The following is a 10,874-nucleotide window of genomic DNA, read 5'->3' as shown; positions in this document are numbered from 1 at the left end:
TTAAAGTTCCATGAAAGTTCCATTTGGACATGTTGATATTGAAGTGCCCATGGGACTGAGACTCATAGTGAAAGCCAAGTTTGGAGCAAAAGATTGAGGGTCACATTTGAAGCCAAGGAAACGAATGTAATTACCCGAGGGAGTGTTTCCAATGAGCGTGGACCAAGGAAGGAGTTTTGGAGACTCAAACTTTCAAGAGCAAATAGAGAAGAAGGAGTGGCCAGAAGTAAAAAAAAAAAAAAAAAAAAAAAAAAAAAAAAAGAACCAGGAAAAAAGCCGTGTCCTGGATGCTGAAGAAGAAAGAATTTTATTTTATTTTACTTTATTTTATTATTTTGAGACAGGGTCTCCCTTTGTCACTCAGACTGGAGTGCAGTGGTGGGATCCTGGCTCACCGCAGCCTTGACCTCCTGAACTCAAGCTATCCTCTGCCTTAGCCTCCCAAAGTAGACTACAGGTGTATGCCACCATGCCAGGTTAATTTTTAAATTATTTTTAGTAGAGAGGGGGTCTCACTGTGTTGCCCAGGCAATTCTCCTGCCTCAGCCTCTCAAAGTGTTGGGATTAGGGTGGGATCCACCGCACCAAGCTTGGAAGAGACAATTTTAAGAAGGTGAGAGGTGAAGGCTTGGATGCTGATAGTGAAGAATGATACAGAGATAAAGTGGGATAAAGGCTGAAAAGAGGTTACTTGGCTCAGCAGTTGGGTGAGTTTGTACTCATTCAAATATTTCACTATTCGGGGGTCTCTGCCTCTCACTAAGAATCTGAGAGGTGAGGGTAAATGCTTCTTTTTTTTCTGAGTGAGAAGCCAGACCCCTTGATCCAAGCTCAGCCAGAAGGATGCTCCCACGGAGGACTTTGACTCTTGAAAGAGTGATGCAAAGAGTTGGGGCAGTCAGATCAGTCAAGGCAGAGGTGCGGTGGGAGGATACAACAGCAATGAAGACCTAAGTAGCTTGCTCTGGTGACTGGTCCTGGGCTGCCGGATATTTCTTGGTTCCTTTCTGTTTTCTAAGCTTACTTTTCCAGCCTTCCTTTCAATCTCGGGAGCCATGTGCACCTTTCCCTAGAAAATCCCATTTTTGCTTCCTCTAGCCAGAGCTGGTTCAGCTCTTTGCAACCAAGAACTCTGAGATGCACAGAGATCTCAGCAGGAGTAATTTCAGAAGTTGGGTATAGGAACCAGCTTGCAGTGGGTTAAATTGAAGTGGAAAATAAGAATTCTTAAAAAAACAAGGAGTGATATCAGAACACTTGGACACAGGGCAGGGAACATCACTCACCGGGGCCTGTCGGGGTGGGGGCTGGGGAAGGGATTGCATTAGGAGAAATACCTAATGTAAATGATGAGTTGATGGGTGCAGCACACCAACATGGCACATGTATACCTATGTAACAAACCTGCACATTGTGCACATGTACCCTAGAACTTAAAGTATAATAATAATAATTAAAACAAAAACAAGGAGCGAAGGGAGAGAGAAAGGCCCCTAAGAGAGAAGCAAAGTGGACAAAAGTTAGTTGTTGGAAAGGGAGGTGAGCAGGGCAGAAACCAGTGAAAAAAGTCACTGGAGTAAATTTCTTCCTCCCCTTGACATTTAAGATCTCCCACAATATGATCCTTACCTGGGTTTCTAGACTCAACCCCCAATATTCCCTAGGATTAAGCCACCCAGGACCCTTCATGTTTTCCGCACAATGCCCCGTTGTCTCTTTTGGTTTGCTTGTTTGTTTTTACTCAGGATATAGCCTTGGCCTGAAGTGTGCCCACAGATTAGCCTGTCAATCCCACTGGTCCTCAAAGGCCTGTTTCTGATCCGTCGAATGAAGCGATTTCCTCTGACTTTAAAATTCCCAAAGCAACTCGTACCTCTCTTATCATCTTAATCAGATCGTGTCCTTGAATTATATGAGCTGCTTCCTGGCTGGACTGTTTCCCCGTGGCACTCACAGGAGGACTCGCACAGGAGGTGCTCGGATTTCACTAGTGGATTCACAGGGAAGAGAACAGCAACATTCTTAGTAGGGATTTAGTTACAATGGTGAGAAGGGTTCTCTGGAAATTATTCTTGTAGCCAGTAGCCTGCCCTCAGCAGACAACGGAGGCTCTGTTCATCAGTGTTAGAGTGGGGAGATGAAGAAATGGAGTTGTACTTGGAGTCCCAGTCTGTGGCAAACCTCGTAATCATCAGTTGTGGGTCATTCTCCCATCTGGGATGTGATTAATAATCTGTACAAGGATCCTGAAGGAACTGCTCCTGTATACATTATGGATCTCACAGTATTGAAAAGTCAAACACAAAAGACTCCATAGTATGATTCCATTTACATGAAGTTCAAACACAGGCAAAACGAACCTGTGGTGTTAAAAGTGGAAGGCGAGGAGTCAGGTGGCTGAGAGGACCCCCCCATTCTGCGAGCGGGGGGTTCTAGGAGCTGATGTTCTGCTGCTTGGTCTAATGGTTACATGGGTGTGTACACTTTGTGATAATTCATTAAACCATATACTTATGATTTGTGCACTTCTCTTTAGGTATATTACATTTTATTTTAAAATATTAGCTGTGCATATGTTATGCCATAAAAAGATTGTAGTGAAAAACAAAAATCAATCAGGTATTTCAGATACTTAACTTTGAACTTCTGTAAATGTTTTAATGAAACAAAATCAGCGCCATGTGTATTTGTTATTAGTTATCCAATTATGCTGTACTAGCAGCGGAACATTTAAAAGGCAACAGGAAGTTAGTTGCACACAACATTAAAGCAAACCACTCTCTTTCACTGCACAATTCCTAGCTACCTTGATTTGCAGGGGGATCATATGTTGCTACAGAAGGGACTAAGTTTTACAGAAGACAGTTGTTGAAAATTCTTAAAAATTCCCATAATTACACGTTGTATCAAAAAAGATAGTGAACAGGAAGGAAATGAAATTGTTCTCAGCAGCATTGAACAATGTCTTGTTGCTTCCTCTTTGTAATGTGGCAAGTGGGGGTAGGGTGAACAAAATGAGCATCCTGATGGGTTTTATTTTAAGCAGGTATCACTTTATGGTAAACACAAGATATTTTAGTGACAAATGGAATGCTTATTTGATATTGTCCCACATATTGTGACTCTGCTGGAAGCCTCTATACCAGAGGCCCAAGGAGTTATTCTTTTGTTCCTTTCTTTTCTTCTTCTTTTTCTTTTTTTTTGAGACAGAGTCTTGCTCCTATGCCCAGGATGGAGTGCAGTGGTATGATCTCGGCTCACTGCAACCTCTGCCTCCTGGGTTCAAGTGATTCTCCTGTCTCAGCCTCCCAAATAGCTGGGATTACAGGCGCCTGCCACCACGCCCGGCTAATTTTTGTATTTTTAGTAGAGATGGAATTTCACCATGTTAGCCAGGCTGGTCTCAAACTCCTGACCGCGGGTGACTGCCTGCCTCAGCCTTCCAAAGTGCTGGGATTACAGACATGAGCTGCCACGCGTGGCCTGTTCCTTTCCTTTCTACGCCATCAGTTAGTGGTTAGTTTTCACTTGGATTTGTAAACTCCTGGTGGGCAATATTCCCAGTTCTGGGAAGCATTTGTGGCGGTGATAAAAAGGAAACAGAGACTAAGGAGTGATGACTGCTGTAAAATCCTCCATTGTGGGATAAGAGCTCTCTCATTGCTGGCCTCTTTTTGCCTCTGCAATCTCTCCTTCACCATCGAAGCTCTTTGTTAAAGCCTGAGCACTTTGTTTGCATCTGTTTGTTTGTTTGCCTTATCATAACCCTACCAGGCTGGAAACTTTCAGATGGTGGAGACGGTAGCTTTTAGGGCGGAAGATGGCTCTCCTCCGGCAACGTGTGCATGTGCAGGCAGCTGCTGGTTTCCTTGCTCCTTCCCTGGATTCTGAGCCGGGACTATGGGTTCCTCATTATATTTTCATTGTTCAGCACATAGTCGAGGCTCAGTAAATGTTGGTTGAATGAAATAAGGAAAGGATGGTGGAGCAGGTCTCCCAGTTTTAAGATTCTTCAGATGACTCGCCTCCTGAGTGTTGCAGAGAACTGCCATTGCCTCTTGAGAAAAGTAGTCTATGGCCTGTGCTGGGAGTCCAAATGGCATTCCTCTGTCTGATCACCACACCCCTCTCAATCTGTGTGGTGGGGAATAAAGAATGTGAGGTGGCAATGGGGCTGAACACTCGAGCTCATTTTCCAGGAGTTGGTTCCCTTCTCTAGGGATATTATCCGTGTATAATCGTGGCTTGGCATTGATGGAACAGTTCAAACAAACATGTCATGCTCCCAACAGTGCTGTTAATAATAAACTTTGGGTGGAGGCAGAGGGAAGCACGAGACATCTGAATATTGCATTTTTTTTTTTTTTTTAAATTTTTAGATGGAGTCTTGCTCTGTTGCCCAGACTGGAGCGCAGTGGTATGATCTCGGCTCACTGCAGCCTCTGCCTCCTGGGTTCAAGCAATTCTCCTGCCTCAGCCTCCTGACTAGCTGAGACTACAGGTGTGCACCTCCACTCCACGCCTGGCTAATTTTTGTATTTTTAGTAGAGACAGGGTTTCACCATGTTGGCCAGGATGGTCTTGATCTCCTGACCTCGTGATCCGCTTGCCTTGGCTTCCCAAAGTGCTGGGATTATAGGCATAAGCCACCACGCCCGGCCGCATATGTTGTCTGTTAAGTAATGAAATTTGCAATCAGTACTTTGGAAGGAGACTAAGTTGGGGATGGGATGGAAGGTGAGATAGAAGACAGCACATGCGATTGAAAAGTGGAGAATTCTGATGGTTCTTTTATTAAAGGACAATGAGAAAATAAGTTATTAAGAATAGGGTTTCAATTTTGTAATTAAACCCTGTGGAGTATATGCAACTAGAGAGATGAGACAGAGATGCAACTTGCTTTGCTTTGTATAGTAACCAACCACTCTTTATAGCTGTGCAGTCTGTCAGACATTGTCCAGACTCTGTAAGTACAGACCAGTTTCTGCAGTTACTGCTCTTGTTTTCAAGAGCCTTGTTGTGTACTAATTTACTTGTTACTGCCCTTTATTTTTTTCTTTGCAGTGCAAAGTGCCATAATTGTAAAAGGTGTATGTATTTGAGGATATGGCAAGTTAATAATAAATTCTTCCTTCTAATCCCCTCGAATGTTGATCATTAAAAACACTGTAATGTGAAATACTTTGTAACATGCATGCGTTTACTATATACTTAGTCTTTCTTTTTTGAGACAGAGTCTTGCCCTGTCAGCCATGCTAGAGTGCAGTGGCACGATCTTGGCTCACTGCCAGCTCTGCTTCCCGGGTTTCCGCCATTCTCCTGCCTCAGCCTCCTGAGTAGCTGGGACTACAGGCGCCCACCACAACACCTGGCTAATTTTTTGTATTTTTATTACAGACGGGGTTTCACCATGTTAGCCAGGATGGTCTCGATCTCCTGACCTCGTGATTCACCCGCTTTGGCCTCCCAAAGTGCTGGAATTACAGGTGTGAGCCACCGTGCCTGGCCTACTATATACTTAGTCTAAGGATAACATCACAATCTGAAGCTTTAAGTTGGTGAGCAGAAATACAATTTAAAATCATAAGCTGGTCAATAATTTGTTCTTCTGAAAAAATGGTGTCTTTGGTTTCACACAACATGTTCTTTTTCCAGATCGTTTATTTCTGAATGCTCTTAATATAAAGTATACATGGTATGATCTCATTTATTTACTATCTCCTCACCTCAGTGAACATAGACATACATGTTACACATATAAGAGCTATAGAAGGGTATATATGAGTTTTAACAGTAGTTGTCTCTGGAGGTAGTTGCTATGGTTTCAATGTCCCCCTCAAAACTCATGCTGAAATTTAATTGCCATTGTGATGGTATTAAGAGGTGGAACCTTTAAGAGGTGATTAGGCCATAAGGTCTCTGCCTTCACAGATTCATTGTTATTATCATGAGAGTGGGCTTGTTATAAAAGCCAGTTCAGCCCCTTCTTGCTCACTGGCTTTCATCTTCTCTTGCCCTTCTGCCTTCCACCATGGGATGCAGCACGAAAGCCCTCACTAGATCCCAGTGCCATGCTCTTGGACTTCTCAGCCTCCAAACTCATAAGTCAAATAAGCTTCTTCTTTTTTTTTTTTTTTTTTTAATTGAGACAGAATCTCACTTTGTTGCCCAAGCTGGAGTGCAGTGGCATGATCTCAGCTCACTGCAACCTCTGCCTCCTGGGTTCAAGCAATTCTCCTGCCTCAGCCTCCCGAGTAATTAGGACTACAGGTGCACACCACCACATCCAGCTAATTTTTGTATTTTCAGTAGAGATGGGGTTTTGCCATGTTAGCCACGCTGGTCTTGAACTCCTGACCTCAGGTGATCCACCCGCCTCAACCTCCTAAAGTAGTGGGATTACAGGCATGAGCCACCATGCCAGGTCAGTTTATTTTCTTTATAAATTACTCAGTCTGTGGTATCTGTTATAGCTACACAAAATGGACTAAGATAGTAGGTTTGTGAGTTTTCTGGTTATTTTTGCTTATAAGTTTCCGATTTTTCTGTAATAAGAAAACAAATTGTTTTTAACAAGAGGGGAGTTGTGGTTAGAATGTGTAAATCTGAGAAATACTGGAAGTATCCAGAGAATATCTAAGCCTTGCTCCTTGCCATGCCATTTTCTTTGTGATTAGTGTAGTCTAAGATGCAAATCTGAATGTGTTACTCTCCTGCTTTGAGTCAATCTGCTCCAAAGGTATTTTAGTGTCACTGTTCATACTTACTGTGTGCAACTCAGTCATCTTTCAGTTCCCAGTGACAGAAATCTCATTCAAAATAACTGAGAAAAAATGAGGAATATGTTGGCTTATGCAACTGAAAAGCCCAGGAATGGCTTTAGGTCAGGCTAGATCTAGGAGTTCAAAGATGGCATTAAGGCCTTGTCTTCCTGATCCACCCCTTGGTTCTGTTTTTTTCATGTTGGTTCTATTTCTAGACAGGCTCCACTCATGTGAAGGGAATATAGCTATTGGTTTCTTCAGGTCCACGTGGTCCTTAGAATTCAAGATCCCTGAGGAAATGAGAAGACTTCAATTGGCCTGGTGTGAACTGGGTGCTCATCCTTGAGGCCTGTCACCGTGGAATGGAATGAGGAGCACCACAGAAGGGAAAGGAGTATTTCTTAAAGGAAGGGATTCTGGTCAATGACTTGCCACCTGTATCCCTCTCTAGACTCTTCTCTTTCCCAGCTGTACCTTAACTAGTTTCAGTTTCAGGGGATGCCATGCTCACTCTGTTGTCTTATTTTGCACATCTTGCTGCACTGGCCCAGAATTCCCCTATTCTTCACTTGGCTAATACCCACTCATTCTTCAAGATCTAGCTCATGATACTTCTATGGGATGCCTTTCCTGACCTTCCTAATCTGGGCTGGGTATTCACATATGTGATCTCATAAGCATGTCACAGATACTCTTGACATTACACAACACCATTGCCACCATTTGCATGAATACTTGTCTCTCTTACTAAACTAGCTTTTTGAGTTTTGTGATTGCACAATGCTTAGCACGTAGTAATCACTCCACAAATGTTTGTTGAATGACTGAAAGGTAATATTTGTGTTGTTACAACCCTATTTTGCTTCTCCCATTTAAAAGATGCTTCAGGATGGACGTGGCGGTTCACATCTATAATCCACAACTTTGGGAGGCCAAGGCAAGAGGATCACTTGAGCCCAGGAGTTCAAAGCCAACATGGGCAACATAGGGAGACCCCATCTTTATGAAAATTATAAAAATTAACTGGATATGGTAGTGTGCAATTGTAGTCCCAGCTGCTTGGGAGGCTGAGGTGGGAGGATCGCTTGAGCCCGGGAGGTCAAGGCTGCAGTGAGCCGTGATCATACCACTGTACTCCAGCCTGAGTGACAGAGTGAGGAGACCCCCATCTCAAAATAATACATAAAATAAATAGAAGTTGCTACAAAAATCTTGACTTTTTATTTAGGAGTAAGACATAATCTATCCAAACAAAACATCACATAACACATGTAAGTTACTAAATTTGTGACATGAAATGTGAATAATATTAAAATTGAATTATGCTAAGTATCATTGGCCTTTGAATATGTTATAGTCCTATTTGAAACATCATTGGTGGATCTGATTAGCTAGGGCAGGGGTTCTTAACCTACAATCCACAGACCTCTAAGGGATTCACGGATATAATTCAGAAGATACATGAACTTGGATGGGAAAAATTAGCTTTAATTTCACTAGCCTAAAACTAAAATTTAGTATTTCCTTCAATGACAAGTGCAGACAGCAATCCACAGTTGTACTAGCAGTAACTGACTTTGTCAACAGGAATCAGGTATTTCCATGTTACATCACAGTTGGTGCAGAGATCTATGTTTTATGCTACTTCAACATCATAGCAGTTATTACATCCACTCGTAGATCTGGCTATTAACCGTACACCTATAACTACCACATAACAAATTAACTTATTTTGGTAGCTTACACTTCAGTGTAATTGGTTTCCTTTGTAACCCCATGCATTTCCTTTTCTGCAATTAAAAACATTATTCTGGCTGGGCATGGTGGCTCATGCCTGTAATCCCAGAACTTTGGGAGGCCGAGGCAGGTGGATCACCTAATGTCAGGAGTTCAAGACCAGCCTGGCCAACATGGCGAAACCCTGTCTCTACTAAAAATACAAAAATTAGCAGGGTGTGGTGGCATGTGCCTATAATCCCAGCTACTTGGGAGGCTGAGGCAGGAGGATCACTTAAACGTCAGGAGGCGGAAGTTGCAGTGAGCCGAGATTTTGCCGCTGCACTCTAGCCTGGGCGACACAGTGAGTGAGACTCCATCTCAAAAGAAAAAAAAAAAAAAACCAAAAAGACAATAACAACAAAAACAAAAAAACCCATTATTCTGAGGAGTCATGACACAAAAAATTAAAGTCATCTGGGAAATCACTGAAAATGAAGTAAGTATGATGATCTGACTCCCTTGAAATTTAACTTATCTTTCCCTCTTTCTGTCATGTTAAGAAGAGATCATAGGCCTTTTGGACAATCCTAAAACTATAAACCTCAGAAAATATGTCCTCTCTCAGACTGAAATATTGTCTGATTGGAAAAGCCACGAAATTAAAGTCTCAAAGGGTCTGTCTGCTCAATTGGACAAATGAAATAAATGCATTGGGACCTACTCAGAAACACAACTAACTGCTTTAGCCATTGGTTTAAGGGCTTGCCAAAGAAGGCAAATTTAAATTCATCTCCTTGTGTAGTTATCTGCATGACATCCACTAGAACAGGATTTTAGTTATCAATACTCTTACAACACGCTGTATAAAGTTATGAGATATTTTCTAATGTTTGGTGATAAGGATCTGACAAAGAGGTGAATTCCTCATTGGAATTTTTGTTCCCTAGGTATTTCTCCTTGGTATTGGTCTTGATTCCAGTAAGAAACAGATGGTTCTTTACATTATTATGAGGAGACACTACAAAAGTATAGGTATAGGCTACCCATAGAGGAAGCACAGTAGTTTCTGCAACTCCAGGCTAGTAGCAGCAGAACAGACATCATCCTTGGCCAGAAAGGAAGAGTGCAGGGACTGGCAACCTGGAAAGCAGGGAAAGGGTTTGGGAGAAGTGACCTTTGGCTTCTAAGGCAGCCCCCCAACCCCAGGAGAAGAGCTGAGAATAGGCACCCTACCATCCTCTGATCTCTGGCCAGGACACTCCTTGGCCAAACCCACTCAGAAGCCAGGAGGCATAGGAGCCCACTGCTGTGGTCCATTCGGGTCAGCTTTGGGGGCAAGAGCAGAGTGGAGCGGGAGGGGAAAACAAGAGATATCCAGCATACGTAGCAATTTGCTGCCATAGCACTTAACACACTATTTAATGGTGCAAGAGGGTAGAATTGTATTTTTATTCATGGTTGTGCCTAGTAAAATTCTGGTACATGGTAAGTGCTCAGTATTACTGAGTGAATGAACAAAGACCTGAAATACTGCTGAAACAGTAAAAGCAAATTACTACACAATTAGGAGGAATTATTTTCAGACATAGGATATTTAAAACATCACTCAAATACTGGAGCATGATTCAGCAATAAATTCTATTACATAAACCAGGTAGATAAATGTCACAGCTTTAAAATATAGTTAAGTAGAGTTGATCCTTGTTATTCGTGGATTCTGTATTTGTGAATTTGCCTAACCTAAAATTTTGTGGTACAGCAAAAAACTTGCTGTACATATATCCTCAGCTGAGGTTGAACAAGGCCATGTTCCAGCTTTCATACTATAAATGTGTCCTTTTTACTCTAATGCCATGGTTTTTGCATTTCTGGTTTTTTTTTTTTTTTGATTTCACTGTTTAAAATGGCCCCCAAGCCTAGTGCTAAGGGCAAAAAGCTGTTCCTAAGGGCAAAAAGGCTGTTGTGTGCCTTATGAAGCTTATGCGTCAGATAAGCTTCATTCAGGCATGAGTTACAGTGTTGTTGGTCATGACTTCAAGGTTAATGAATCGACTATATTAAATAAGGTGTCTTTAAACAGACATTTACATGTTGACTGCTTGATGAAAATGTGACCAGTGGTTTGCAGAAATCTAGCCTTGTATTTCCCCTAGGTTCTGTATTTGCTAATTCAGTGTTCGCAGTGACTTTATAGAACATAACTACCTTGAATAATGAGAATCAACCATACTTGCTGTTTTCCAGTTCCTAATAAAGATTTAAAAAAAAATTCAATTTACAAAAGACACAAGATGATTTTTCTTGTCAGCAGCTAATTGAGCCTCATGATGTAAAACCAGAAAGAGGGGGGAAACACCAAAATTCATCACCACTGCATAATTTCCATGTGAT

This window comes from Macaca mulatta, chromosome 2, assembly GCF_049350105.2.
Source record: "Macaca mulatta isolate MMU2019108-1 chromosome 2, T2T-MMU8v2.0, whole genome shotgun sequence".
Taxonomy (NCBI): domain Eukaryota; kingdom Metazoa; phylum Chordata; class Mammalia; order Primates; family Cercopithecidae; genus Macaca; species Macaca mulatta.
Note: the sequence above shows the minus strand (reverse complement) of the source record.